Here is a 16,486-nt window from a genome sequence, read left to right as displayed (position 1 = left end):
TTGGCTGAGAAATCGCCCGGAAATTGCAGTCACGAAAACGGCAAAAAATATTCCAAATTAGCTCCATAAAATCGACAGAAACACGGCAAATGTTGTTTATAATCAATCCTCAAGGTGTTTTTCAAATATCTATTCGATAATATATCCGTCGGGACAATTAGTTTTTCAGTAGGACCGATTGGAGCAATGGCTACCTCTGTATTTTACGTGAGAGTCACCCTGGGAGCCATCAGGTGACCACTTACGCAATGTAGCCGCCTAGGGCTATTCTTCAGCATAAATGCGTAAAACTACGTCACAATGCTGTAGACACCTTGGGGAATACGTAGAAAGCGTAAGCTGGTTAATAGCACATTCACAGCTCAATAGGTACTCATAGGAACGCAACGCTTTCAAAATATGGGGCACTTATGGATTGGATTTTTCTCATGCTTTCGCCTGCAACATCAGTTCTGTTATACTGACAGACAACATCTTTACAGTTTTGGAAACATTAGAGTGTTTTCTATCCAAAGCTGTCAATTATTCATTTTTTTTCAAAAATGAAAATACTGCCCCTAGAGTTGCAACAGGTTAACCAAAATGAAAAACAACATGACATTATTATTCTTTAGGTCCCCACCAACCATTTCCCACATTCTTTATGTTAGAAATATTGTTCCATTATCCACTTTTCGATGTTCCTTTATCCAGTTTTTGGAGGCAAAGGTCTTCTGTAGACAAAAGCATTCCTTTGGTTGATACTGAAAGGCAGAGAGAGGAAGTTTCATTGGTCTAATATCCCTCCTTGCTGGCTTCAACACAAGGAAATTTCCCTCCTCCTTAATTTGCGACAGTGTTAAGGTGTTGAAACTGGCCAAGCCAAGCCACCCCGCCTCCCCTCCTCTCCTGTGGGAGAGAGGGGGGTCTGGCTCTCTGTCAACCATTTGCCAAGCTGATCTGGCACCTTTGATCCTCAGCAAGAAGAGAGTCATGACAAAGGTAACAGCGCTCACTGTTGCCTCTATTGGCCAGTTGCCATGTCATCTCCTGTTGTCCTCAGACATGGATGTATGTCGAATACTGACTTGGGTCGCTGGTGACCCGACTGCCTGTCTGGCATGCAGTCCCCAGTAAACAGCACTCATTTAATAAATCATCATTTAATAATACAGGCGAACTGCTGAGGTGATGCTACTAACACTGATGGTCACTCCCGGATGGGTGGTGTGTGTGTGTGTGCGTGATTGTGTGTGTCTGTCTGTGTGTCTGTGTGCACATACTGTAAATATATTAATTCTGGGCCCCAAACGATTTATACCGGCTTATCAAGAGAGGCAGGGTTCGCTATTGATTTCACGGCGCGTGTTTTATGGTCTTTCTGGGGCGGAGTGGTGCTTAAGACAAAGAAACACTTTCAACCCCCTTCGTTCCTCCCATCCCCAGAAGTCACCAGTCCCTGATGAGTGATCTGCTAGGCACAGCCATCAAACTCTGTACCATCATATTTTATGGACATTCTCTGAGAGAGATAGAGAAAGAGAAGGAGATATATATATAGAGAGGGAGAGAGAAAGAGAGAGAGAGAGAAATAGCAGGAGATAGGAGGTAAATAGAGAGAGAGAGAGGGAGAAGGAGAGAGAAGGAGCGAAGGGGAGAGAGAAGGAGAGAGAAGGAGAGAGCTGAGAGAGAGAGAGAGAGAGAGAAAGGGAAAGAGAGAGCGAGAAGGAGAGAGGGGGAGATAGAGAGGGAGAAACAGCGTTGTTAACCACAGAGCTGGACTGGAATGGGTCATGAGGAGTGTAGGCGTATCATTGAGAATATACAACCAACACCAAGTTTGGTATCACTTTCTAGTAGCTGACCAGAGCCTTAAAATTGGTCTGGAGAACCCTCTTTATTTGTTATTACCAGACACTTCAAGAGGGAGGAAAAGGAAACAAACAGAGGAATTTACGCCCGATACATGAATAAGACAAAAACAAAACAAGGCCCTTGCTTGGCTACGGATTAACCGCAGCCTGTTTTATCTCCCAAATAAATTGCCTTTTAGACAAAATAATTTACTCACGGTGCGAGGAAGGCAAAACAGTGGCGGCGCAGCGGATAGTGTTCTTCGGTGTGTACCGACTCACGTCTGGGAGCAGCATCCCTAATCAATGGATATTGAACGGCTTCAGCTACCAGCGTTTTGCACTAAAAGAGCAGCCACCATTGTTCATGTCTCATATTGATGATCCGAGCCCTCTATTGTTTTACTGTGCTTCCATTACTCCATGCATTCCTCAGAGTACAACTTCTGTCTTCAAAGTGAGGACTCACCCTAACTTTCCACTGAATGGGTTGAAACCTGCGTTGTTTGAAGAGTTGTTTTGTTTTGTTGTCAAAGATAATTTTATCGTGGTTAATTGTTTGTCAAACAAAACAGCCATATTAATTTGTTATTGAGGCCTTTAGAGCTTTGTTATTGCTAGTAATAGAGCTGGCACGATAACTTGAAAATTATCGACACCGACCATATCGACCACTTATCACAGGCATTTTGCTGATATCGTTCATTATTAAGATAAGTAACTGACATTTAAAATTAAATATGTTTTCATGCTGTATGGGTGATTGTTAATGGGACCATTGATGGCTTCAAACCTCAAAGTAGTAGTGGTAGTTTAAAGGATAATAAAAAATAAAAAATACATTGTTAGAGATTAATGTTAGAAACTTATCGTAGTAGTGGTACTGTGGAAGTAGAACTGAGGCACTAATACTGTGGTAGTGGTAATGTAGTGGTTCACTAGTAGCAGTAGCAGTAGTAGTCGAAGTCATAGATGTAGTAGTAGTCATAGTCATAGTAGTAGTAGTAGCAGTAGGTGTCATAGTCATAGTAGCAGTAGTGGTAGTAGTAGTAGTAGTAGTAGTAGTAGTAGTGCATTTTCACTTTAGCAGTAGCAGTAGTAGTAGTGTTGTAGAAGTTCTGTATTAGTAATGGTACTGTAGCAGTAGTAGTAATCTAGTAGTAGTAGCGCAGTAGAAGTGGTACTGTAGTAGTAATGTTGTAGTAGTACTGCAGTAGTGTCACTGTATAAGTAGTACTGTAGCAGTGGTAATGTAGTAGTGGTACCATATTAGTAGTAGTAGTACTGCCATGTTGTAATAGTAGTGGTACTGTAGTAGATGGTACATGTATTAGTAGTAGTACTATAGTAATTGTACTGTAGAAGTGGTTCTGTTGTTGCAGTACTGTAGTATTGGAATAGTATTGGAGTAGTGGTACTGTAGAAGTAGTCATTTAGTAGTAGTGATGTAGTAGAACTAGTAGTAGTACTGCAGTAATGATACTGTAGCAGTAGTAGTAGTACTGTAATAGTTGTCCTGTAGCAGTAGTGGAAGTTCTGTATTAATGGTTTCTATAGTAGCGGTACTGGAGTAGTAGAACCGAAGTAGTGGTATTTTAGCAGTAGTACTTTAGCAGTGTTACTGTAATAGTGGTACTATGGTAGTGGTACTATGGTAGTGGTACTGTATTATTATTATTAGTAGTAGTAGTAATTACTGTAGTAATTGTACTGTAGTAGTGTTTCTGTAGTAGAAGTAGTACTGTAATAGTAGTAGTTCCAATGTAGTTGTACTTTAGTAGTGGTACTCAAGTAGTAGTACTGTGGTAGTGGTACTGTAGCAGTGGTACTGTAGTAGTAGTAGTAGTAGTAGTAGTAGTAGTAGTATTTGTTGTACTGTAGTAGTGCTACCGTAGTAGTAGTACTGTAGAAGTGGTAATGTAATAGTAGTACCAAAGTAGTTGTACTTTAGTAGTGGTACTCAAGTAGTAGTACTGTGGTAGTGGTACTGTAGCAGTGGTACTGTAGTAGTAGTAGTGGTAGTAGTAGTAGTTGTTGTACTGTAGTAGTGCTACCATAGTAGTAGTAGTAGTAGTTGTAGTTGTTGTTGTACTGTAGTAGTGCTACCGTAGTAGTAGTACTGTAGAAGTGGTACTGTAGTAGTACTGTAGTGTTGGTAATGTAGTAGTTCAGTATAAGTACTGTAATAGTGGTAATATAATAGTAGTAGTAGTAGTAGTAGTAGTAGTAGTAGTAGTAGTAGTTGTTGTTGTACTGTAGTAGTAGTGTTACCGTAGTAGTAGTAGTAGTAGTAGTAGTAGTAGTAGTAGTAGTAGTAGTAGTAGTAGTAGTAGTTTGTTGTACTGTAGTAGTGCTACCGTAGTAGTAGTACTGTAGAAGTGGTACTGTAGTAGTACTGTAGTATTTGTAATGTAGTAGTTCAGTATAAGTACTGTAATAGTGGTAATATAATAGTAGTAGTAGTAGTAGTAGTAGTGGTACTGTACTGGTAGTAGTAGTAGTAGTAGTAGTGGTACTGTAGTAGTACTGTAGTATTGGTAAGGTAGTAGTTCAGTATAAGTACTGTAATAGTGGTAATATAATAGTAGTAGTAGTAGTAGTAGTGGTACTGTACTGGTAGTAGTAGTAGTAGTAGTAGTAGTAGTAGTGGAACTGTAGTAGTTCTGTAGTATTGGTAATGTAGTAGTTCAGTATAAGTACTGCAATAGTGGTAATATAATAGTAGTAGTAGTAGTAGTAGTAGTGGTACTGTACTGTAGTAGTAGTAGTAGTGGTACTGTAGTAGTACTGTAGTATTGGTAATGTAGTAGTTCAGTATAAGTACAGTAATAGTGGTAATATAATAGTAGTAGTAGTAGTAGTAGTGGTACTGTACTGGTAGTAGTAGTAGTAGTAGTAGTAGTGGAACTGTAGTAGTACTGTAGTATTGGTAATGTAGTAGTTCAGTATAAGTACAGTAATAGTGGTAATATAATAGTAGTAGTAGTAAAGGGAAAGGGGGTACCTAGTAAGTTGTCCAACTGAATGTATTCAACTGAAATGTGTCTTCCGCATTTAAACCAACCCTTGTGAATCAGAGGTGCGGGTGGCCAGCCTTAATCGACATCCAAGTCTTCAGCGCCCAGGGAACAGTGGGTTAACTTTCTTGATCATGGGCAGAATGAGAAGTAGTAGTAGTAGTATTAGTAGTAGTAGTAGTAGTAGTAGTAGCAGCAGGAGTAGTAGTAGTGTAACAATGGTAATATAGTAGTGGTATTGTATTAGCGGTAGTACTGTAATAGTGGTACTGTAGAAATTGTAATGTACTGTAGTATTGGTACAGTAGTAGTAGTAGTGGTAGTAGTGGTAGTAGTACTGTAGTAGTGGTACAGTAGTAGTAGTAGTAGTAGTAGTAGTGGTACTGTACTGGTATTAGTAGTAGTAGTGGTACTGTAGTAGTGGTACAGTAGTAGTAGTAGTAGTAGTAGTAGTAGTAGTGGTAGTAGTAGTAGTACTGGTACTGTGGTAGTCGTCGTAGTAGTAGTAGTAGTAGTAGTAGTAGTAGTAGTAGCAGTACTCTTGTAGTGGTATAGTCATAGTAGTACTGTCGTGGAAGTAGCGGTAGTACTGTAATAGTGGTACTGTAGAAGTTGTTATGTACCTTAGTAGTACTGTAGTATTGGTGCTGTAGCAGTAGTAGTAGTAGTAGTACTGTAGTAGTGGTACAGTAGTAGTAGTAGTAGTAGTAGAAGTAGTAGAAGCAGTGGTGGTACTGTAGTAGTGTTACAGTCGTAATAGTAGTAGTAGCAGTAGTAGTAGTAGTAGTAGTAGTGGTAGTGGTGGTACTGTAGTAGTGGTACAGTCGTAGTAGTAGTAGTAGTAGTAGTAGTGGCAGTAGTGGTACTGTAGTAGTGGTACAGTCGTAGTAGTGGTAGTAGTAGTAGTAGTAGTAGTACCGTAGTTGTGGTACAGTCGTAGTGGTAGTAGTAGTAGTAGTGGTACCGTAGTTGTGGTACAGTAGTAGTAGTAGTAGTAGTAGTAGTAGTAGTAGTAGTAGTAGTAGTAGTAGTAGTAGTGGTACCGTAGTTGTGGTACAGTCGTAGTAGCAGTAGTGGTACTGTACCGGTAGTAGTAATATTAGTGGTACAGTAGTAGTAGTAGTAGTAGTAGTAGTAGTAGTAGCAGTACTCTTGTAGTGGTATAGTCATAGTAGTACTGTCATGGAAGTAGCGGTAGTACTGTAATAGTGGTACTGTAGAAGTTGTTATGTACTTTAGTAGTAATGTAGTATTGGTGCTGTAGCAGTAGTAGTAGTAGTACTGTAGTAGTGGTACAGTAGTAGTAGTAGAAGTAGTAGAAGTAGTAGAAGTAGTGGTACTGTAGTAGTGTTACAGTCGTTGTAGTAGTAGCAGTAGTAGTACTGTAGTAGTGGTACAGTCGTAGTAGTAGAAGTAGTAGTGGTACTGTACTGGTAGTAGTAGTAGTGGTACTGTAGTAGTGGTAGTAGTAGTACAGTCGTAGTAGTATTAGTAGTGGTAGTACTGTAGTAGTGGTACAGTCGTGTAGTAGTAGTGGTACTTTTGTGGTAGTAGTAGTAGTGGTACTTTTGTGGTAGTAGTAGTAGTGGTACTGTAGTAGTGGTACAGTCGTAGTCGTAGTAGTATTAGTAGTAGTAGTGGTACAGTCGTAGTAGTAGTAGTAGTAGTAGTACCGTAGTTGTGGTACTGTCGTAGTAGTAGTAGTAGTGGTACCGTAGTTGTGGTACAGTAGGAGTAGTAGTAGTGGTACCGTAGTTGTGGTACAGTAGGAGTAGTAGTAGTAGTACCGTAGTTGTGGTACAGTATGAGTAGTAGTAGTGGTACCGTAGTTGTGGTACAGTCGTAGTAGTAGTGGTACTGTAGTTGTATTAGTAGTAGTTTTGGTACTGTACTGGTAGTAGTAATACTAGTGGTACAGTAGTAGTAGTAGTAGTAGTAGTAGTAGTAGTAGTAGTAGTAGTAGCAGTACTCTTGTAGTGGTATAGTCATAGTAGTACTGTCGTGGAAGTAGCGGTAGTACTGTAATAGTGGTACTGTAGAAGTTGTTATGTACTTTAGTAGTACTGTAGTATTGGTGCTGTAGCAGTAGTAGTAGTAGTAGTACTGTAGTAGTGGTACAGTAGTAGTATTAGTAGTAGAAGTAGTAGAAGCAGTAGTGGTACTGTAGTAGTGTTACAGTCGTAGTAGTAGTAGCAGTAGTAGTAGTAGTGGTACTGTAGTAGTGGTACAGTCGTAGTAGTAGAAGTAGTAGTGGTGCTGTACTGGTAGTAGTAGTAGTGGTACTGTAGTAGTGGTAGTAGTAGTACAGTCGTAGTAGTATTAGTAGTGGTAGTACTGTAGTAGTGGTACAGTCGTGTAGTAGTAGTGGTACTTTTGTGGTAGTAGTAGTAGTGATACTTTTGTGGTAGTAGTAGTAGTGGTACTGTAGTAGAGGTACAATCGTAGTCGTAGTAGTATTAGTAGTAGTAGTGGTACAGTCGTAGTAGTAGTAGTCGTAGTAGTACCGTAGTTGTGGTACAGTCGTAGTAGTAGTAGTAGTAGTGGTACCGTAGTTGTGGTACAGTAGGAGTAGTAGTAGTGGTACCGTAGTTGTGGTACAGTAGGAGTAGTAGTAGTGGTACCGTCGTTGTGGTACAGTCGTAGTAGTAGTTGTACTGTAGTTGTATTAGTAGTAGTTTTGGTACTGTACTGGTAGTAGTAATATTAGTGGTACAGTAGTAGTAGTAGTAGTAGTAGTAGTAGTAGTAGTAGTAGTAGCAGTACTCTTGTAGTGGTATAGTCATAGTAGTACTGTCGTGGAAGTAGCGGTAGTACTGTAATAGTGGTACTGTAGAAGTTGTTATGTACTTTAGTAGTACTGTAGTATTGGTGCTGTAGCAGTAGTAGTAGTAGTAGTACTGTAGTAGTGGTACAGTAGTAGTATTAGTAGTAGAAGTAGTAGAAGCAGTAGTGGTACTGTAGTAGTGGTACAGTCGTAGTAGTAGTAGTAGCAGTAGTAGTAGTAGTAGTAGTAGTGGTAGTGGTGGTACTGTAGTAGTGGTACAGTCGTAGTAGTAGTAGTAGTAGTAGTAGTAGTACCGTAGTTGTGGTACAGTCGTAGTAGCAGAAGTGGTACTGTACTGGTAGTAGTAATATTAGTGGTACAGTAGTAGTAGTAGTAGTAGTAGTAGTAGCAGTACTCTTGTAGTGGTATAGTCATAGTAGTACTGTCGTGGAAGTAGCGGTAGTACTGTAATAGTGGTACTGTAGAAGTTGTTATGTACTTTAGTAGTAATGTAGTATTGGTGCTGTAGCAGTAGTAGTACTGTAGTAGTGGTACAGTTGTAGAAGTAGTAGAAGTAGTGGTACTGTAGTAGTGTTACAGTCGTAGTAGTAGTAGCAGTAGTAGTGGTACTGTAGTAGTGGTACAGTCGTAGTCGTAGAAGTAGTAGTGGTACTGTACTGGTAGTAGTAGTGGTACTGTAGTAGTGGTAGTAGTAGTACAGTCGTAGTAGTAGTAGTGGTAGTACTGTAGTAGTGGGACTTTTGTGGTAGTAGTGGTACTTTTGTGGTAGTAGTAGTAGTACTGTAGTAGTGGTACAGTCGTATTCGTAGTAGTAGTCGTAGTACAGTCGTAGTAGTAGTAGTACTGTAGTAGTGGTACAGTCGTAGTAGTAGTACCGTAGTTGTGGTACAGTAGGAGTAGTAGTACCGTAGTTGTGGGACAGTCATAGTAGTACTCTAGTAGTGGAACTATAGTAGTGGTTTTGTAGTAGTAGTAGTAGTAATAGCAGTACTCTAGTAGTGGTATAATCATAGTAGTACTGTAGTTGTACTATAGTAGTGGTTTTGTAGTAGTAGTAGTAGTAGTGGTAGTAGTAGTGGTACAGTCGTAGTGGTACTGTTGTAATACTTTAGTAGTACTGAAGTGGTAGTGATACTCTAGTAGTGGTACTGTAGTAGTACTGTAGTTGTAGTAGTAGTGGTACTGTAGTGGAGGTTCTGTAGTAGTATTAATAGTAGTACCGTGGTAGTAATACTGTAGTAGTCGTTCCATTGGGTTGAACAGATCGTGGTACTGTAGTAGATGACACACTGGTTAATATGGCCAAATTTATACTGAGAAGATTACTTATTAATTTCCATAATGATTCAGACATTCGTTAGTGGCGGAGATCTGAGATTGATGTGAATTTAATTAAGACACCTGGTGGTTATTAAACTGTAATCAGGGTGAGCCACTTATCTTTCATCATTACCTTTAGCACCAAGGTCTGGATAAATTGATCGGAGCCAACATCTCTTACCAAAACGATTTCCATCTCTCCTCGCTCTGGCCCGGACGGAAACAACACTACCTTCCAATCTACAGGCAATTACAGCACTCCCATCTATCAGCATGACTGCTGGAAATGACATCTTAGGAATTTAGGATGTAGAGCACCCGCTATCTGTTGATGGAATAAAAACAATTGAAAGATGCTGGAACTCTCTTACAGTAACACAATGTAGCCTGCACTTGGTACAAATGGTGTTTCAGTGTTGTGCCAAGACGCTCTTAATAAATAAGCATTAATTAACCTTTAGTTACATTTGCCGCTAATTACTCTCTCTCATTGTTCCTTCTTACTCTAACAAAATGACAATGGTGCCATCGACTACTTACTAGTTCCAGACTTTTTTGTCAGATGAAGTCTCTGAATAATATATAGACATGCACAACGTTTCTTTTCTATTGCGAAGTCTGGGATTCCCTGCTATGTCTCTCTCACTCTCTCTTTTCTTACTTTTTCAACTTTTCACAATGCTCTAATTCCTCCCTCTCCTCGGCAGCCTTAACAAGGAGTCATGTCGTTTAATTTCAATGTGTTTATTTTTACGGCACTCTACCCTTCCCTGCTGTTTGTCAATGACTGTTAGAGAGTAAACACGGATGTGTAAGCAACCTTCCTTTTTGTATTACTGGGTAGGAGAACTTCTCACAACGCAGATCAATCCAAGCTTGTCGCTACAGTTCTGGACGAGGTTGTCGCTACAGTTCTCTCTCTGCTACGTGAATGTGAAGAATAGACTGAGATATTGTCATTTCAAAATAAATGCAATATTTTCACGTTAGTAAAATTAAAGGGCAAATTGATTCATACGTTGTTCATGTGTCTCAAGGAGAACTAGAACCTTAAAACTTCTTCAGGCGAGGATCTATTTTTCTCAATTTCCGCCTGCATGATGTGCCCAAAATAAACTGCCTGTTGCTCAGGCCCTGAAGCCAGGATATGCATATAATTGGTACCACTGGAAAGAAAACACTCTCAAGCTTGTATAAATGTTAAAGTATTGTAAGAGACTATAACAGAATAGATATGGTAGGAGAAAAACCAACCGGAATTCTTTTTTTTTGAGAGCCCATGCTCTTCTCTTCTTTGTAATCTAGCTCCCAGTACGCAATTCCTATGGCTTCCACTGGGTGTTAGTAGTCTTTGTTCAAGGTTTCAGGCTTGTTTCTTCCAAAACGAGGAAGAATAATGAGATTTGATGCAGGGACACAAATTTGGAAATTCGTGTTTGCTCGCGCTACATAGAGGACACGCACCTGCTAATATCGTTTTTCCTATTGAACATACTTCTTTCTGTATGAAATATTATAGATTAATTACATTTTAGGGTATCTGAGGATAAAATATAAATGTATTTTGACTTGTTTTAACTAACTTTAGAGGTTGATTTTTTAATTCCTTTCTTTGCATGTTGAACGAGTGGATTGCTCAAATCGCTGGCGCCAACTAAAATGACTTTTTGGGATAGAAAGAAGAATTTTATCTAACAAAATGACACTACATGTTGTAGCTGCGACCCTTTGGATGACAAATCAGAGGAAGATTTTCAAAAAGTAAGTGAATATTTAATCGCTATTTGTGAATTTATGAAACCTGTGCCTGTGGAAAAATATTTTGATGTGGGGCAACATTTTCAAACAATCGCATGACATGCTTTTGCTGTAAAGCCTACTGGAAATCAGACAGTGCAGTTGGTTAACACGAATTTAAGCTTTTAACCGATATAAGACACTTATATGTACCTAAATGTGTATTGTCCATCATTTTTATGATTATTTATTTGAATTGCACACCCTCCAGTTTCACCGGATGTTGTCCCGCTAGTGGGACGCATAGCCTTATTAAGACTGAATACGTTGGAGAAACTGAATACTTGGAGAAAACTTCAGTAAGTTGGATGCATCTAAGCCCAGCACTACCTCTCTAAGCCAGTGTTCAAGACAATCTAGACTATGTGGACCTCTCCTGTTGGACGGGTTAAAGACAAATTACCTCTCCTATTGGACGAGTTAAAGATAGAGGACCTCTCCTTTTGGACGGGTTTAAAGATTGTGGAGTAACGGGTAATGGTTTCTTCGTATCTCAATCACTCGGGCCAAACTGCAGGACTGGGGCCGGGAGCTGGGGGCCAGGGGCTGGGGGCCGGGGGCTGGGGGCTGGGGGCTGGGGGCCGGGGGCCCTCTTCCGCCACCGTCTGTGTGCCTGACATTCTGCAGTCTGCCGGGGTCCTTCACAGACCATCATCGCTTGTCTGAGAGCCGCAACGTGACGCCGTTCTGAGCAGAGGCCCTGCAGTTGCCTCCTGTCACCGTGGCCCAGGCACCAGAACTCATAACACACACTCTGAGCTTATTTCATGCTAGAGCAGAGACCCATCTGTAGCACAGTGGCAGAGGCTGTGCCACTACAAAACAGTGGGCAGATGAAGAGCAGAAGCCCAAGAAGTTTGACCTGCAGCATTGTGTGTCCAAGTCAAGAAAATGTGCCCCCTTGCGGGATAAGTTTATCATATTTTTGTTTTGTCTTGTTAGTTTGAAGTTGTATGCTCTTTGGGGGAGGTTTCTGAACAGTTTATGAAAGGTTTGTGGGTTGGGGTGGGGTGGGTTTGGGTCTGAGGGCATTATTGAGGAAGTTGATTGTACTGTATATGGTCCAATTGGCTAGTTGACAATAGTGTCTTTGCAATTCTTATGCAAATTCTTGTGTCCGCCGGGCTGGTCAACTCCCCTTGTTGGAGCTGTGTGCTTGTGCGCTGCTGTATTGTGGGGGAAGAGTGAGTGACTTTCAGGGATAGTATTAATTTTTGAATCTGTTTGATATAGCAACCCTTTACAGCTTTTTGCCTTCTATTCTGAATCTGCAGGAGTCTTTCGTACTTTGCTCTGGCTTTTATTTTTGTATTTTTTTTGTGATGAGGAGCGAGTTAAATTAAAAAGCAGGGCAGATTGTTAGTGTGAAACTTCGCACCTGAGTTCACATGTTGCCTTTGTCGCCATTGTGGAGACGGAACTCTCTCTGTGTGTGTGTCTGTGTGTGTGTGTGTGTGTGTGTGTGTGTGTGTGTGTGTGTGTGTGTGTGTGTGTGTGTGTGTGTGTGTGTGTGTGTGTGTGTGTGTGTGTGTGTGTGTGTGTGTGTGTGTGTGTGTGTGTGTGTGTGTGTGTGTGTGTGTGTGTGTGTGTCTGTGTGGGTCTCAGTGTGTAGGTCTCAGTGTGTGGGTCTCAGTGTCTGGGTCTCAGTGTGTAGGCCTCAGTGTTTAGATCTCAGTGTATGGGTCTCAGTGTGACTAATGTAGTGATGTGTGTGGTTCTGAGGGATTTTACAGTCACACTACATGAATATTACAGCCGGTAGTGAATTTATTAGCTGCAGGTCATATTTCTGGCCCACAGAGCCAAAACACCACGCCAGTCTTTGAGGGAAAGACCATGATCCTATGGGGTTGGTGATTGTATGAAGACAAATTAGAATGCCTGGGGCCAGTCGCATGGAGGGGGGGAGGGGAAATCAAAATCAAATCAAATGTTACTTGTGTGGAGATGACTACATCCTATTAGATTGAAGACAGAAACAGGAAAAAGAGAGGCAATTTGACTGGATGGATGGTTGGAGGGAGGGAGGGAGGGAGGGAGGGAGGGAGGGAGGGAGGGAGGGAGGGAGGGAGGGAGGGAGGGAGGGAGGGGGAGGGAGGGAGGGAGGGAGGGAGGGAGGGAGGGAGGGAGGGAGGGAGGGAGGGAGTCTGTTAGCATGTCTAGAGGGGTTGGACTCTGTGTGGGCCTTTGTCTGAGACAGTGAGGAGCGCCATGCATGACAAGAACCACTGTGTGGAGCACTGTGTGTTCCAAACTGAGAGGGTGACACCATAGGCACCCAAGAGATTAGCACCTGTGTGTGTGTGTGTGTGTGTGTGTGTGTGTGTGTGTGTGTGTGTGTGTGTGTGTGTGTGTGTGTGTGTGTGTGTGTGTGTGTGTGTGTGTGTGTGTGTGTGTGTGTGTGTGTGTGTGTGTGTGTGTGCGTGCGTGTGTGTGTGTGTGTGTGTGTGGTCTCAGAACTGACAGCACTTCAAGATAGTCTAATTCCATCAATACCAATGCCTTTACAGCATTAATCGCAGCTCTACTCTGATTGCTCCTGTAATAGCCTACACAACATGACATTCTGTTCACAGAAAATTGCCCTGAGCTGGAGAAAATATCCTCACCCAGCTAAGCTCTCATTAGCCGACACACTGTATGTGGAAGCATGACAGAAACTCCTTCAAACAGAAGAACAAGAATACTTGTATTTTTATTTTTTAAGTACCATACAGATTCCACTCAGCATCCTATCAGGCATGTCCAAGTGGTACGCTACAGTACAGTGGTATGCTACAGTACAGTTGTATGCTACAGTACAGTGGTATGCTACAGTACAGTTGTATGCTACAGTACTGTGGTAAGCTACAGTACAGTTGTATGCTACAGTACTGTGGTAAGCTACAGTACAGTGGTATACTACAGTACAGTGGTATACTGCAGTACAGTGGTATGCTACATTACAGTGTGGTATGCTACAGTGGTATACAGTGGTATTTCACAGTACAGTGGTATGCTACAGTGGTATGCTTCAGTGGTGCTACATGATATTCACAGTGGTATACTGTACAGTGGTATACTACAGTACAGTGGTATGCTACAGTACAGTGATTACAGTGTGTATGGTATGCTACAGTACAGTGGTATGCTACAGTACAGTGGTATACTACAGTGGTATTTCACAGTACAGTGGTATGCTACAGTACAGTGGTATGCTACAGTACAGTGGTATACTACAGTGGTATGCTACAGTACAGTGGTATGCTACAGTACAGTGGTATACTACAGTGGTATACAGTGGTATACTATACAGTGGTATGCTACAGTACAGTGGTATACTACAGTACAGTGGTATACTACATTACAGTGGTATGCTACATTACAGTGGTATGCTGCAGTGGTATTTCACAGTACAGTGGTATGCTACAGTGGTATGCTACAGTACAGTGGTATGCTACAGTGGTATGGTACAGTACAGTGGTATGCTACTACAGTACAGTGGTATGCTACAGTACAGTGGTATGCTACAGTACAGTGGTATACTACAGTGGTATGCTACAGTACAGTGGTATACTACAGTACAGTGGTATGCTACAGTGGTATGCTACAGTACAGTGGTATACTACAATACAGTGGTATACTACAGTGGTATGGTACAGTACAGTGGTATACTACAGTGGTATGCTACAGTACAGTGGTATACTACAGTGGTATGCTACAGTACAGTGGTATACTACAGTACAGTGGTATGCTACAGTGGTATGCTACAGTACAGTGGTATACTACAGTACAGTGGTATACTACAGTGGTATGGTACAGCGGTATGCTACAGTACAGTGGTATACTACAGTACAGTGGTATACTACAGTGGTATGCAGTGGTATGCTACAGTACAGTGGTATACTACAGTGGTATGCTACAGTACAGTACAGTGGTATACTACAGTGGTATGCAGTATAGTGGTATACTACAGTGGTATTTAGAGTGGTATACAGTACAGTGGTATGCTAGCACAGTGGTATGCTACAGTGGTATACTACAGTGGTATCCTATGGTATACTACAGTACAGTGGTATATACAGTGGTATGCTAGTGGTAGTGGTATACTGGTACAGTACAGTGGTATACTACAGTGGTATACTACAGTACAGTGGTACAGTGGTATACTACAGTACAGTGGTATACAGTACAGTGGTAAGCTACAGTACAGTGGTATACTACAGTACAGTGGTATACTACAGTACAGTGGTATTTCAGTACAGTGGTATACTACAGTACAGTGGTATACTACAGTACAGTGGTATGCTACAGTACAGTGGTACAGGACAGTGGTAAGCTACACGACAGTGGTATACTACAGTACAGTGGTATGCTACAGGACAGTGGTATACTACAGTACAGTGGTATGCTACAGTACAGTGGTATACTACAGTACAGTGGTATGCTACAATACAGTGGTATACTACAGTGGTATGGTACAGTACAGTGGTATACTACAGTGGTATGGTACAGTACAGTGGTATACTACAGTGGTATGCTACAGTACAGTGGTATACTACAGTGGTATGCTACAGTGGTATGCTACAGTACAGTGGTATATTACAGTGGTATGCTACAGTACAGTGGTATACTACGGTGGTATGCTACAGTACAGTGGTATACTACAGTGGTATGCTACAGTACAGTGGTATACTACAGTGGTATGCTACAGTGGTATGCTACAGTACAGTGGTATACTACAGTGGTATGCTACAGTACAGTGGTATACTACAGTACAGTGGTAAGCTACAGTACAGTGGTATACTACAGTATAGTGGTATAATACAGTGGTATTTAGAGTGGTATTTCACAGTACAGTGGTATAATAGCGTACAGTGGTATGCTACAGTGGTATACTACAGTACAGTGGTATCCTACAGTGGTATTTCACAGTACAGTGGTATACAACAGTACAGTGGTATGCTAAAGTACAGTGGTATACTACAGTACAGTGGTAAGCTACAGTGGTATACTACAGTACAGTGGTAAGCAACAGTACAGTGGTAAGCTACAGTACAGTGGTAAGCAACAGTACAGTGGTATACCACAGTACAGTGTTAAGCTACAGTACAGTGGTAATCAACAGTACAGTGGTATGCTACAGTACAGTGGTATACTACAGTGGTATGCTACAGTACAGTGGTATACTACAGTACAGTGGTATGCTACAGTACAGTGGTATACTACAGGACAGTGGTATACTACAGTACAGTGGTATGCTACAGTACAGTGGTAAGCTACAGGACAGTGGTAAGCTACAGGACAGTGGTATACTACAGTACAGTGGTATGCTACAGGACAGTGGTATACTACAGTACAGTGTTATGCTACAGTACAGTGGTATACTACAGGACAGTGGTATTCTACAGTACAGTGGTATGCTACAGTACAGTGGTATACTACAGGACAGTGGTATTCTACAGTACAGTGGTATGCTACAGTACAGTGGTATACTACAGTACAGTGTTAAGCTACAGTACAGTGGTAATCAACAGTACAGTGGTATGCTACAGTACAGTGGTATACTACAGTACAGTGGTATGCTACAGTACAGTGGTATACTACAGTACAGTGGTATGCTACAGTACAGTGGTATACTACAGGACAGTGGTATACTACAGTACAGTGGTATGCTACAGTACAGTGGTAAGCTACAGGACAGTGGTAAGCTACAGGACAGTGGTATACTACAGTACAGTGGTATGCTACAGGAC

This window comes from Oncorhynchus masou, chromosome 27 (assembly GCF_036934945.1).
Source record: "Oncorhynchus masou masou isolate Uvic2021 chromosome 27, UVic_Omas_1.1, whole genome shotgun sequence".
Taxonomy (NCBI): Eukaryota; Metazoa; Chordata; class Actinopteri; order Salmoniformes; family Salmonidae; genus Oncorhynchus; species Oncorhynchus masou.
The sequence above is the reverse complement of the archived record's forward strand: the minus strand, read 5'-3'. Positions refer to the sequence as shown.